The sequence below is a fragment of the Stigmatopora argus genome, chromosome 13 (assembly GCF_051989625.1).
Source record: "Stigmatopora argus isolate UIUO_Sarg chromosome 13, RoL_Sarg_1.0, whole genome shotgun sequence".
NCBI lineage: Eukaryota > Metazoa > Chordata > Actinopteri > Syngnathiformes > Syngnathidae > Stigmatopora > Stigmatopora argus.
Window position 1 is genome coordinate 7,065,951 of NC_135399.1, and position 12,996 is coordinate 7,078,946.

Below are 12,996 nucleotides of genomic sequence, written 5' to 3' on the forward strand. Positions count from 1 at the left end.
ACGTCTAACATTTTGAATGGCAGTGAAACATTCCATTCTAACCACTTTAAATGAATTACAAACCTGTCATATCAATGTCAGTCAAATAGGTTATTTTTGGGTCACCTATAAAAAAAGAAAATATACAAACACACCATTCATAAATACAATATTCTGCTTTATAGTTCAATAATTTTGGATCACTTTTCCAATTTTAAGGTACATACAAGTACCATCCTGTTGCTTTTGGGTGACTTCTAGTACAATTAGGATCAAATTGTCAAAATGAATTGGACGTCTATTGCCGTCAATGGCAGTGCCACATGATCCCTCATTGCCAGCCATTCCAGTTCAAACGGAATTGATGTTTTATTATATAATAAATTGAGGCTGTGAAAAAAAATGACTTGGAATATTTAATTTTATACAATCACATTGTTTAACGTCAACTATGATGAATAATTGACGACGGCTAAATACATAATTCGCAAAAAATAAATAAATGGAAATTGTGTTTCTTCTCTCTCGCTTGGGTAGCGCAGTATTTGATACCGTAATGGGCCATAAAAATGCAGGGGCGTGACTATTGTCATTATTACGGTATTTGCAGCCTGCGGTGCCTTTGCTGTCTGACGGAGCCGGTGTTGCATATTGAAGGACGCTGCGCTGAACAGGTAAAAAAAATCAATTACGCTTTTGTTTAAATCATATTTGAAAATAAATATGCTAAAATAGACCATGTAAGAAAGTTACAGCATGTGTTACAGCGTTTGGGTGGACTAAACAGACATGGTCGTCTACAGCAAATCTGATTCTGATTTTTGCTAGTTCGGGCTGTCTCGTTTGTCTTTTTTTCCCATATTTTTCTCAGATTTCTTTTTTTGACACCTAAAGGAAACGTGAGCTCGACTCATTTTGGTTTAATCCGGCGTGTTAATTTCCTTTGAATGGCTCGGAGGGAGAGATATCTGCATTGGACCTCATTAAACCATCAACAGACACTGCGGGAAGTTATGATGCCTTGAATCTGTTTATCAATGAAATAAGCACCCTTGCATATTAATATTCTGTACACATTCTGATGGACGACATGAGCTGAGTCATTTTGCGGTTGACCACACAAAAGAAAAAAAATATATACAACAAATGTGGTTTTATGTCATTCTAAATCAAATGTTCCTGCTCAATTAAAGATTCCCCTAAATAGAGATTATTCCAATAGTAATGGAATGCATCTTTTTTACAATTGATGCATCTTGTAGACTCATCTCATTTGCATAAAGGGTCTGATTATTGATCCTTCTATCTGTGTCCACTAGCCTGCAGTGAATGAAGAGACTTTTAATGCCTGATGCATTCACAATGATCTTGCGATGTATTTAGTCGTTGGCAGACAAATGGGTGGGCTCCGCCTTGCCTGGAAAACAAGGCCGACTACCTCCATCCCTTTTGTTTTTTCTTCATGGAAATCTTAAAGGACAACAGGAGATTGGAGTGTTTGCAGATGTGACGAATGGCCATTAGGTGTGAAACCTCTAGCAGAGACTGAGCGACTGTGACGCAGAAGAAATTACATAAAATTGAGTCAGGCCTGTGTGGTCCCATTGTGATTTATATGTCCTATATTAGGGATGTCCCGGATCTAATCACGTGATCAGAAATTGAGCCCTTCCATGTCATTTTCAGAGGGTCGCAATCAGGTAAAAAGAGTTTTTAAAATGTTTTTTTGTGTTTATTTTGAAGTATTCACTCATTTGCTGCCTAGCTGCGATCAAATCATGGCTGCCAGCCTAAATGGATTGGCAATGAAATATTATCACTCAATGCAAACCTTCCTATTTTTGAAGATAATTTATCTTCTATGTGTCAATAGCTGTTAATAAGTTAACCGCTACATGCGACAAACTCAAAACCAGAGGTATAAGGATATTGTGAATATACATACATTATTAATGCATGCAACACTTTCCATGACCACCCCATGTGCTTGTGTTTTTTTTCCTTTGGTGGAAATAATACTGTATTAATAATCCTTCTACTTAGCTATAATATCACAATAGGTTTGTTGAAATTGGGGGAAGGGGGCATCCATTTGAATGTGTTTCTCCCCCTCTTTTATACATTTCAGAGGTATCGGAGTGGGATTCTAAATCAGGTGACTTTGACTCACTTGCAAAAACATGTGTTCGCGACATCCCTATTCTAAACCATTGTCTTCTGGCACCATCTGTGAATCGATTGCAGACTATTTCATCAGAAGTACGGTTTTGCCACTCCTGTGTTCACCAACAAGATTTCAGGCACATGTTGAAATGTCAAGGTAGTGCTGGGTGGCTACGACCTGTGCCAATGAATCAGTCAGTGCCTTTGTTGAAGGCGCACGCTGATGTAGGAGGTAAACTGTCAGTCAGCCAGCAGAGACGATGAGGCACAGGTTTACTTCATGTTTGAATGCAGCTTTGTATTCACCGAATTATGGCAATTCATCTGACTGTGGTGAATGAGGCAGATGACTAGTGAAGAACATAGGGGCAACAATGCATAATCATATGAATCAACGCATTTAAGAATCCTTTTATGGTTTTGAAAATTTAAAATTGAATTGTATATCATAGATTGTGTAGAGCACATGCATCGAAGTGGTGGCCCGGGGGCCAAATCTGGCCCGGCGCATCATTTTGTGTGGCCCGGGAAAGTAAATCATGAGTGCCAACTTTCTGTTTTAGGATCAAATTAGAATGAAGAGTATAGATGTATAATACATTTCCTGATTTCCCCCCTTTTAAATCAATAATTGTTATTTTTTAATCCATTTTTTCTGTGTTTTTAGTTCAAAAATCAATTTGTAAAATCTAAAAATATATAAAAAAAAGCTAAAATAAACATGGATTTAGATCTATAAAAACTGAATATTCAGGGCTTTTAATCCAGTTCTTTTAATCCATTTATAAAAAAATATATATATATAAATATTATATCTAAAATGGTCCGGCCCACGTGAAATCAAGTTGACGTTAAAGCGGCCCGCGAACCAACTCGAGTCTGACACCCCTGGTGTAGAGCCTTCAAATTTTGCCCTCATAACAGTCAATATTCTCTGATTTTTGTACTCCTCCATGCAAACAGATCGATCATATTTTGTTCAGTCACAATAAGATTTTTAACAAAATTGCTTTTAGTTTGGAAAAAAATCCGAACAAACTGCATAGTAGCATTCTTCCCATCATTTAATTTGTCAGTATGTAATAATATCTTCTTTAAAAAAAATCTCGTTAACATTAATAATCTGGAGATCAACATTAATAATCCGTAAATAGTTGACCACCCCCTGAACGTGGATAAACAATTTAACACTGTGATTGTGAAAATAGGTCAAATTAAGATTGATGGCTTAAGTGGATAAGGGAATGATTTGAAATTTAACAGGCAAGTGTTACTATACTTGTAAAGGCATTGTTACTATTTTACGGGTATTCCGAGACGGTTAAGAAGAGATCGGTTGAGAACATGTACTTCAGATGAAGATGCTCTCTTTCGTCGAGTTCTGACGGTCCAGCGCGAGTGAAAATATGCTTTGTCATGCCTCTGATGTAACAATTTTCTAGAGATGTAGCTGGATTTGCTATAGATATTCCAACATTGAGAGTATTATTACTTCCTCTATGTTATGATTTCGTGTACTCGTTCATATGTGCTTAGAGTGAGCAAAAATGTATGAGGCTTCGCTTGCATGCAGAATAAGAATACCTCTCAAAGTGGCCGAGTCGGAGGTAAGTCTCAATTCAAAAGCCCTCCTCAAACATGTGATGCTTTTAAAATAGACTGCTAAAACAAACGGGGACTGTGACATCGAGAACTAAGAGGGAACGGATGTTCGAGGTGGATTATTTCCTTTCTCTGCCTTCTAACTGGACTTGGAGATTTTTACATGTATACACGTTCATTGCTGCAATTCAATACACATTGTAAAATAGGAAGCAACAGTGGATACTCATACTAAATGGTTTGGGGAAAAAAAGCCTAACGCCCTAATTGGATAACTGTTGCATGTCCTAATTGACTTTGTTACACGTGTAACTACATTGCTGGGATTGTAAGTAGATTAGTGATAAACACGATTATTCTATTGGTGGAAAACCTATCAACTGTCTCTAGGAGTGAAAAATGTTGACTAGGTTGTAATATATATAATATGAATATACAGTGTAAGATAGTGAAATGGGATTTTTGGATGAACTTTGTAGCTTTGGTTGCAGCTAGATGTCAGTCTTTTTCCATCTAGCATATTATCTTTGATATTTTATTCTTACAGTTGGATGAAAAAATGAGCAGAGGAAACACAACAATATTCCCTAAGCATGCTGGCATTATGGTTCAGATAGTTGAGTTTTAGAAAATCTATTGAAGGCTTCCAGTGAATGTTCCTTTTGCTTTCATGGTTCATGCACCAATGTCATTGTGTGAATATGGCAACTATAAAAGGTCTCTGACTAGATTGATGGTAGAAAGGTACTTTTGATGCAGCCCATTTAGGTACAGGCTACATTGTATATACGGTGACGTCAATGATAGGAGAGCTCTTTAAAAAAATGTTATGTTCTCGCTTCACTCATTTTGGGTTTGGTAAATGAATGACAAAATAACAGTTTTATCGGTTTCTGTCGTCTTCTGCCTTTTTACATGTGACACACTAAATTACCATCTACTCAGAAAACTACAGACCCAAATCTTTGTTTTTGACTTCTCTAATCAGTTGCTCATTAATACAAGTTCAAACTTTCTTCATACAAAGTCACTTTTTGCAATTCTGGTCAACTTTTTTTTACCATTAACATGCAAACACAATTAGCAGTATTTAAAACAGTTTCATTTTTTAAAAATTATTTTGGAAGTAATCGAGAATGCATGTAAAAAGATATATGTGCAGGCTTTATTGTGTCATTCTGTGATTCTGATAGAAATTTGAACTAAGTTTCATTTGTCCAAATCCTCTAATGTTAAGTAAAACAAAATCGAACTTCACTATGTTGACTTACTATTAGTTTCCATTATGCTTAACCCATATGTATTTAAAGTATACATCCACACCAACCTTATCGCATCCAGCACTTGTATGACATATCTGTTGGCTAAAGGTTTTAGAACGAAACCCAATGGTAAAAGACTATGCCTCAATCCCATTTTGGCTGCTTTATTTCAAATTTGTTGTGGTGGTATATAAAGACAGCATTGCCTACTACCTTTGTTATTATATTCTGAATTCTTGGCACAAACTGAACCCCCCCCAAAAAGAAAACATTCAGAGTTTCAGCTAACACTAAACTTTGATTTTACATAAGGCATGGTACTGTGGAATGGATGATGGATTACTCTAAAAAGTTCAAGACACAGTCCCCAGATTGCTGACGGTGTCCCTAAATGCTTTGTAGACACTGCTGTGAACCTGTTGAGGTTCTGTTAAAACTCACAATGTTGCTCTTTTTTGAGCAGGAAGATGAATTATTTATGCATTGCATTGAAGTGTTTGAGGGCTTTAGCAAGCGGTGTGCTCTTCTTTTAGTTATGTAATCAGTTCTGACACCTACGTGTGCATAACAAACAGAAGAAAGTAGGCAGACAAAACAAAATAACCTGTCAGACACATAGCAAGTATTACTTTAATATGCTAGTGCAAGTTTTCTTTGAATACTGTTCAGAGTTTAGCTTTGTGTTTTTCAAAGTTGCTCCACAGATCAAACGCAGTTCACAGTAAATTCTTTTGGTAGTATTTTGAACTATTTGTGCTCCCTTTATTGATGGCAGATCCATTACAGCAGCATGTTATACTGTATTTGAGCTTCTTTCCTCAGCAGCTTTAATCTTGGATCATCTGCTCCTCTCAAACCCTAATTTGGTGACGCTTCGCTGCACGGAACAAATGACACCTCACTTTACTTTATGCCGATGTAATCCTAAACCTAACCCTAACCCTAAACGTCACTTAACCCCCTTAATTTAATCCAAAAGGTTTCAGGAGGTCAGAGGTTTCTATTAACAGCCGACCTTAGTTTTCGTGCCAAATTCATTAGAACTGGCTGGCTGGCCACTACGAGAGCTAAACACTATCTTATCCCTTGTGACGACTTGAACCAAACCTGTACCACCCTGTGTTGCTCCTGAGTTTGATTCTCTGCTATGGTACCTTAAATTCTGCATCAAGTCTACGAGTTATGACTTCCTTACTTAATCCCACTGGAAGGCATTTAACAATACCACCTACTGTTCAAGTATTCCTGTGAGCAAACATACAGCCTTCAATGCACGCAACTTTCAGCAGCCCTTCACTCAATGATTTGCTCATCGCAGTGGACGGCTGTGTTGTGCCACGTTGTTTTATGTCCCTTCATCTTGTTTTCAGATGCTTTGACTGAAAGGAATCCAGTGGGAGGAAATGTTTTCCGAGTAACGGTTCTGGTTTCCTTGGAGTCTTTAAAATAACAACATGAGTATTGTTTCGAGAGGTGTAAATATACATTGGTCTGTAATGTGTGAGATCCGAGGGGATCAGTCTGTGAACACCTTGATTGGTAAAAACCTTTATGAATTGTCAAATGACCCTGATTTTCAACTATGAATTAATTTCCTGACTTGGTGGTCTTACTTTTAAGAGTAGTGAAGTCAGATATATAACTAATCAGCGTCACAGTACAAATTGCACTTACATTTTGTAAGTTGAAGCATAAACTTACATCCATCTCATTACAGACGAAAAATTTGTACCTCAAATGTCTTTCATGGTTTAATACAGAAACTAAAATGATCACGAGGCTTTATGGTAGTTCATTTGCGCCATTAAATGGTCTTGAAGCCATAGAGATCAATAGTGTTGAGAATTTTATGGCAATTTGTTTAAGAAAATGATAAAAATGCATGTATTACCATATGAATTTCAATCCATCACATGCTTTAGCGGGGTGGCCTCATAGCTCTGGGGTCCTGGGTTCAAATCCAGGTCATGTCCACCCGTGTGGAGTTTGCAATTTCTCCCCGGGCCTGCGTGGGTTTCCTCCGGGTGCTCCGGTTTCCTCCCACATTCCAAAAACATGCATGGTAGGCTGATTGGCCACTCTAAATTGCCCCTAATTATGGGTGTGAGTGTGCATGGTTGTCCGTCTCCTTGTGCCCTGCGATTGGCTGACCACCGATACAGGGTGTCCCTACCTTTGGCCCGGAGTCAGCTGGGATAGGCTCCAGCACCCGCCACAACCCAAATGAGGATAAAGTGGTTCAGAAAATGAGAAGAGATGAGCCAGCTAACACGGTAGCCTCTGCCTGTGTTTGGGTTGTTGGAGAGTTTCGCAACCTGTCACCAGTGAGCTTCAAACAACTCTCAACTTTAGAGACAAATTTTAGAGGATAATTTTTTTGTGAATTTTTGAAAATTCAGGTCATTCCCCGATAGAAGTTAACTTCGTTTTTTTGTACGTGTACATTATATGATAAGATAGAATACTTCTGCAATGACCTTGGCCTGCTTCATTCTGTGTTAGGTACGTCAAAAAGGTGCGTTTTGTTCCATTCATTTGGGGGTTGTGAGTGTCTTTTTCCATTCTGCAATTGTTCCTGGTGAGTCAAGGCAGCCTTCCCATTTAGGTTTTGACTGTCTTGATATTGAGGTTCACATGTTTGATGATTGTACTTAGGGAATAGGAACAAAGGTTTATGAAGGTGATGCTGGAGTCCGATGTTATCACCTTTTAATGGAAATATTCATTTATCTTGGATTCATCATCCATGAATCCTATGAGCTCTTTTGATATGAACATTTTCTGAATCAGCTAATGCCGTTATTAGTTGCTATGGAGACTGACTGAGTTAGGATGTTGCTATGGAAACTGGGAGGCTGCTCATCACTACACACAGCAGGCTTCACCACTCCCTCGAGCAAACTGGTATTGCACAAAAGACAAGAATTCGTGCACAATAAACACCAATAAATGTGTTTGTTTGTTTTGAATAAGATATTTGTGGTGATTTTTTTATTTCGATTGAAAAAAAGCTGGAATTATCATTACTCTGATAGCTACATTGACTTTAAACTGGTGGGGAAGGAGGTGGAGCTCATTAGTTAACCTAACTGAATTAATGGTCCCTTAACCTCTGAGGAATAAATACCAATGCATAATTTTCCTCCTTTGTAATGAAATAAGATGTTAAACCATGGAGAAACAAACTGGGCTCTACTTTTCATCGTAATGGAGTGTAAAGGATAATCACTTAAAAATAAAAATTTGGAAAATTAAGTCAAATTTTAAAATTACATCAGCCAACCAAATACAGATTTCAAATGAAATACCAATTAACAAATAATAAATATTCTTTATATATATATCATGATTCAAACATTATTATACTGTTGTTACGATGCAAACATTTTCATCTCAATGTAGATACTAAAAAAACATATATAAATACCATTCGCGATAACCTACTACATAAGTCAAAATCACAAAGTGAGCCAATATCAACATAAGGTGATCACAACCAACAGGAAGTGACGCAAATTGCCCCAAACAATTAGGAAACGATTAAAATTGATTATATAGGAAATTACACCAAAATACACCAGAAGTGATTTAAAACCAGTATGTACTTTGAAGGTAACAAGCTAGTGGTGGACAAATTACCTTGGTGCATTTTATTATATTTTATTTAAATGTATTTACATTTTTTGTTGTTTTTAGCCCGTTGCCTTCCTTTGACATCAATAGGCATCTGATTCATGAAAATGCAATATTATCATCTGTTTGCCAATTTTACCAAAATGTATCTATCCCTTGACAACAAATGTCTGGTGACCTGCGGTAGTGAAACTCAAATTCCCAAGTATTAATACTTTTAGAATCAAATATCATATCCAGATACAGCAATTCGGTATCGTTACTTTAATAGGCTTGACAATCCTAGTCATAATTTTGTTTGACATTTATAATATAATTAACATACTATTTTTAAAAAGTGAGAAACCACAGTGAATCAGATTTCCCAGACAAAACATGATAAGAGTTCTTCCCAATTGAACTGAAAATGTAACACATCTGCTCAGGTGAAACATTCATTCTTGGAAAAGTATTGTTTCCAAACCGTCTTCCTTTGAACTACAATAGGTCTATCACTTAATTAATCGCGCTGACAGAATGATGGACAATTTTAATCAGCAAAACAAGATTAATCTTTCATGCAAATGACTTTTGGCTGAATCCCAATTCTCCAGAAGCCTTGTAATAGTAATTGGAGCAACAGGAGTGGTTTCAGTACCCCCTTAGGAAATACCTTATGTATTGTATTCCCATACTATGGGGTTAAAAAGTACACTCAAGAGGACAACGGTCTGCTGATGCATGATAATAAGCAAGGTTATAACTACTCCAGTTTTAATGAGACACTTTCGCATTTTACAATGGTTTACCTGTGACACTACTCAATATTTTTCTTCCATGTTTGCATGGGTCTTGCAAAGTAACAAAACACTGCACTACTGTAGCGAAACATTTTAACGGATATTACGTGTCTTGCTGATAAAGTACAATCAATACTTGGTTTTAATTTTCACACTTTATGCTCATGGATTAATGCCCTTGACGTGCTATATGTCCAATCTATTTTTACTGGGTGGGGCAAATGAACATTGTTTCTGTCGTCCCTTCGTCGTTCCCAGTCAAAATAGATTGAACAGCTAGCACCTCCAATGGCAATGAATGGATAAATAATGTAAACGATATTGGCCTCCCTCTTGGTTATCGCTAGTGTTCCAAAACACACACAAGCACTGAATATCATTTGCAGTGAGTCCCATATGGTACTATGTGTGCGACGCAAAATATACACTTTGGATTACATTCAAGTGTTTACCGATGAGCTGTTCCCCTGCTGCAATAGCGTGTATTCATAAAGCAGCGTAGAGTAATAACATAGCAAGGATGCTCTCAGACAGGACATGACAGGGACAACAACTATTCACTTTTCATTTCTGTTTATACAAGGTGACATTTCGATTACCACAGCTCGTAATACGATAGTACGTTGATGTGAGAATAAATGCATTTTACAGCATTTCTTGAATGTAGGATGGCATAGCACATATTACACCAAAAACTGATTTTGGTGTAAAATTTTAACTAAGGTCAGCAACTTTGTGATTGATAGTACTGATAACCATCATTAACAGCTATTTGACAGTTTCATATTGAATACCATGGAATCATTGTTATCTTGATAACAACAAATTTATTTGAAAGCAAATACCGTAGGTCCTTTAAGTTTAAAATTTGCTAACAACCCCCCGGTACTCGGACGTTTGGTCGAAAGACGTTTGGTCCCCAGACGTTTGGTCCCCGGACGTTTGGTCGACCGAATGTTTGGTCGACCGGATGTTTGGTCGACCGGACGTTTGGTAGAACGGATGTTTGGGCGCCGGGTTGTTACTGTTGAAACCAGCTCTCAAAATTATAATCATGAGAGAGTGAGAGCGTGAGTTTACTATCTAAATATCTAATATCAAAATATCAACAGTAAACTCTCTGTCATAATTTGACAGCGAGCGAATCCGGCGACCAAACGTCCGTTCTACCAAACGTCTGTTCTACCAAACGTCCGGTCGACCAAACGTCCGGGGACCAAACGTCCGGGGACCAAACGTCTTTCGACGAAACGTCCGGTCACACAACACCCCAATGACAACTGAGCCTCTCTTTCAGAAGATTAAAGTTCAGCGCATCAGCATTCACTTGCAATTCAATTGTAAACAAAGATATCGGATCGGAAGTAAAAACGTCTTTAATGGGACATTGCTAATGTTTAACAACAGTGATAAACATGTGTCCTCCAAAGTGACATTTCTCACTTAATCATTGGGAACACATCATTTGGGAAGCAAAACACAATTTACTCTATCGGCATACATAGAATTGTTACTGTTACTGTCTAGTCTTACACTAGTGGCAAAATCCTACCTCACCACAGGGTGAGACAGCACTTGTTCTGCCTTTAACGAGGCATTTCAAAGCTTGTGTGCGTGAAACAAGACAACAAGCAGCAGGACAGTGGATCTGTGTTTGAGCTGTCACACTTACAACCATGGGCAGCATGCAGTCAAACACAAACCCAGTATTTTCCTTTTCAACTTCCTCAACTAGCTTTCTTTAGAGGCAGCTATTGACTGATTACTTCTTTCTCCTCTCAGCCTCCACCTCACCCTCTCTCCATCTGTCCTGGAGATTTGCAGGTGCCAGGTTTATGTGTGCTTGTGCAAACGCGCGTGCGTGTTTGTGTATTAAGAGACACCACCTGCCATTGCAGTCCCAAAGGACTAAGAGGCAAATGTGTCTCTCTGCCTTTTTACCCGCACAACTGCTCTTACCCTTTCCCCACTGTCACTTTTCAGCACGTGGATGTAAAGCTTTGCCCTGCCTGAGTCACTGACCATAACACGGTCAGTCAGGTGAGTGTCTCACTTTTTTTCCGTCATTCAATGTTTATACTCATGGTTCTTTTCTGCATCGGTATGTGCTGCTGTAAAGTTGCTGCGTCACTCTGCCTCTAAAAAGCACTGTTTAGGGCTTTACTATACGAACAGCAGCAGTTACCTTCCTTTAATAGTGAACCACTGAGCTCTTGTAGATTTATTGGTATAATGTGTATATTCACAGTACTAAATACACCTTTTCTCTGTCCTTTAGTGTCACATTGCTCATAGTACATACACTGTGCCACATTCTCAAGTCCTATACTGTATACATAAACAAGATATAGGTGTAACAATTCTCAACACATATATTATTATGTTAGTCAATAATTACCAATCAATTCAGGTGTTCTCTGCAATCTGGAATTAAGGGTGTCCCCTGCTTCGTGCCCGTAGTTAGCTGGGATAGGCTCCAGTACTCTCTGTGATCCTCGTGAGGATAAACAGTTCAGAAAATGAATGAATGAATTATTTCACTCATCTTCCGCTTATCCTTACGGTGGGTGCAGGAGCATACCCTAGCCAAACACGGACTGCAAGCAGGAGAAACCCCAAATTGGTTGACAGCCAATTGCAGGGCACAATGAAACAGGCAACCAGTCATGCTCACAATTACACCACCACCGAGTGGGAATCGAACCCCTACTGCCTACACAGAAGTCAGACAGAAGAACCACTGCATCATTAGGTGGTCGAGTTCATATATGTTAATAGAAATTCATGTATTTTGGGTGATATGTTAAATAGTGCAGCACATTTAAATCACAGTCTTCTTTCTAGTTCCGAATTTTGTCTTCGGCCTTCCTCTGTGGTGTTTCTACAGATTTAAATGCTAATTATTTTTTTTTGAACATCTGCAAATGACTGGCGAGCAGTCCAGAGTTTCCTCAAACTCTTCTCTAGTCTAGTGGAGTAAGGACAGGGGTTGGCAATCCAAAATGTTGAAAGAGCCATATTGGACAAAAAAAAAAATGTCTGAAAAAAATGTTTGTCCTCCGACAGAAACCATATTAAAACAAATAATATACAGTGGTTCAAATTCATCCATTAATTCATCTTCCATACCGTGCATCCTTGTAAGGGTTGCTGGAGCCTATCCCAGCTGACTTCGTGCGAAAGGCAGACCACACCCTAGACTGGTCACATATACCAGTATACTTTGCCGATTTCATTAAAAATGACAGGTGGCTGCTGGATGGCAAGAGCCATGAGACAAACAAAGAGCTTTGATTGTGTCCGTAACAGTGTGACTTTTGTGTGTGTGTGTATGGGTTTGAAAGCTTTCAATTAGAAAAATGATGACAGCAAAGATGCCAGGCAATTAAAAAAAAACACCTACTCCGTTGCAATTTTATGACACTCTTGGAAGTAATGAAGTATATGGGTAATATTTTCAATGTGTATGTCTATATTAATGTGATTTTCAATATTAACGACTGCACATTCCAAATTGTAATTTGTTAGTCATAGCATCAATCTTGTAGAATCATTTACTTAGTATAACCAATTTATCT

General features: G+C 38.0%; 1 protein-coding gene across 11 annotated transcripts in view; it reads left to right on the plus strand.

Moving 5' to 3' along the window:
- Positions 1 to 567: 567 nt before the first annotated feature.
- map2 (microtubule-associated protein 2) overlaps positions 568 to 12,996 on the plus strand; it is a 52,000-nt gene continuing 39,571 nt past the window's right edge. For 2 of the 11 annotated variants that reach the window (XM_077617731.1, XM_077617734.1), the window contains exon 1: positions 11,221 to 11,458. The gene's annotated coding sequence lies outside the window, so the exon portion shown is untranslated. Of the gene's footprint in view, positions 654 to 11,220; positions 11,459 to 12,996 lie in introns of those variants that run through there. The other 9 variants (XM_077617735.1, XM_077617738.1, XM_077617739.1 and 6 more) reach the window with 6 other exon arrangements.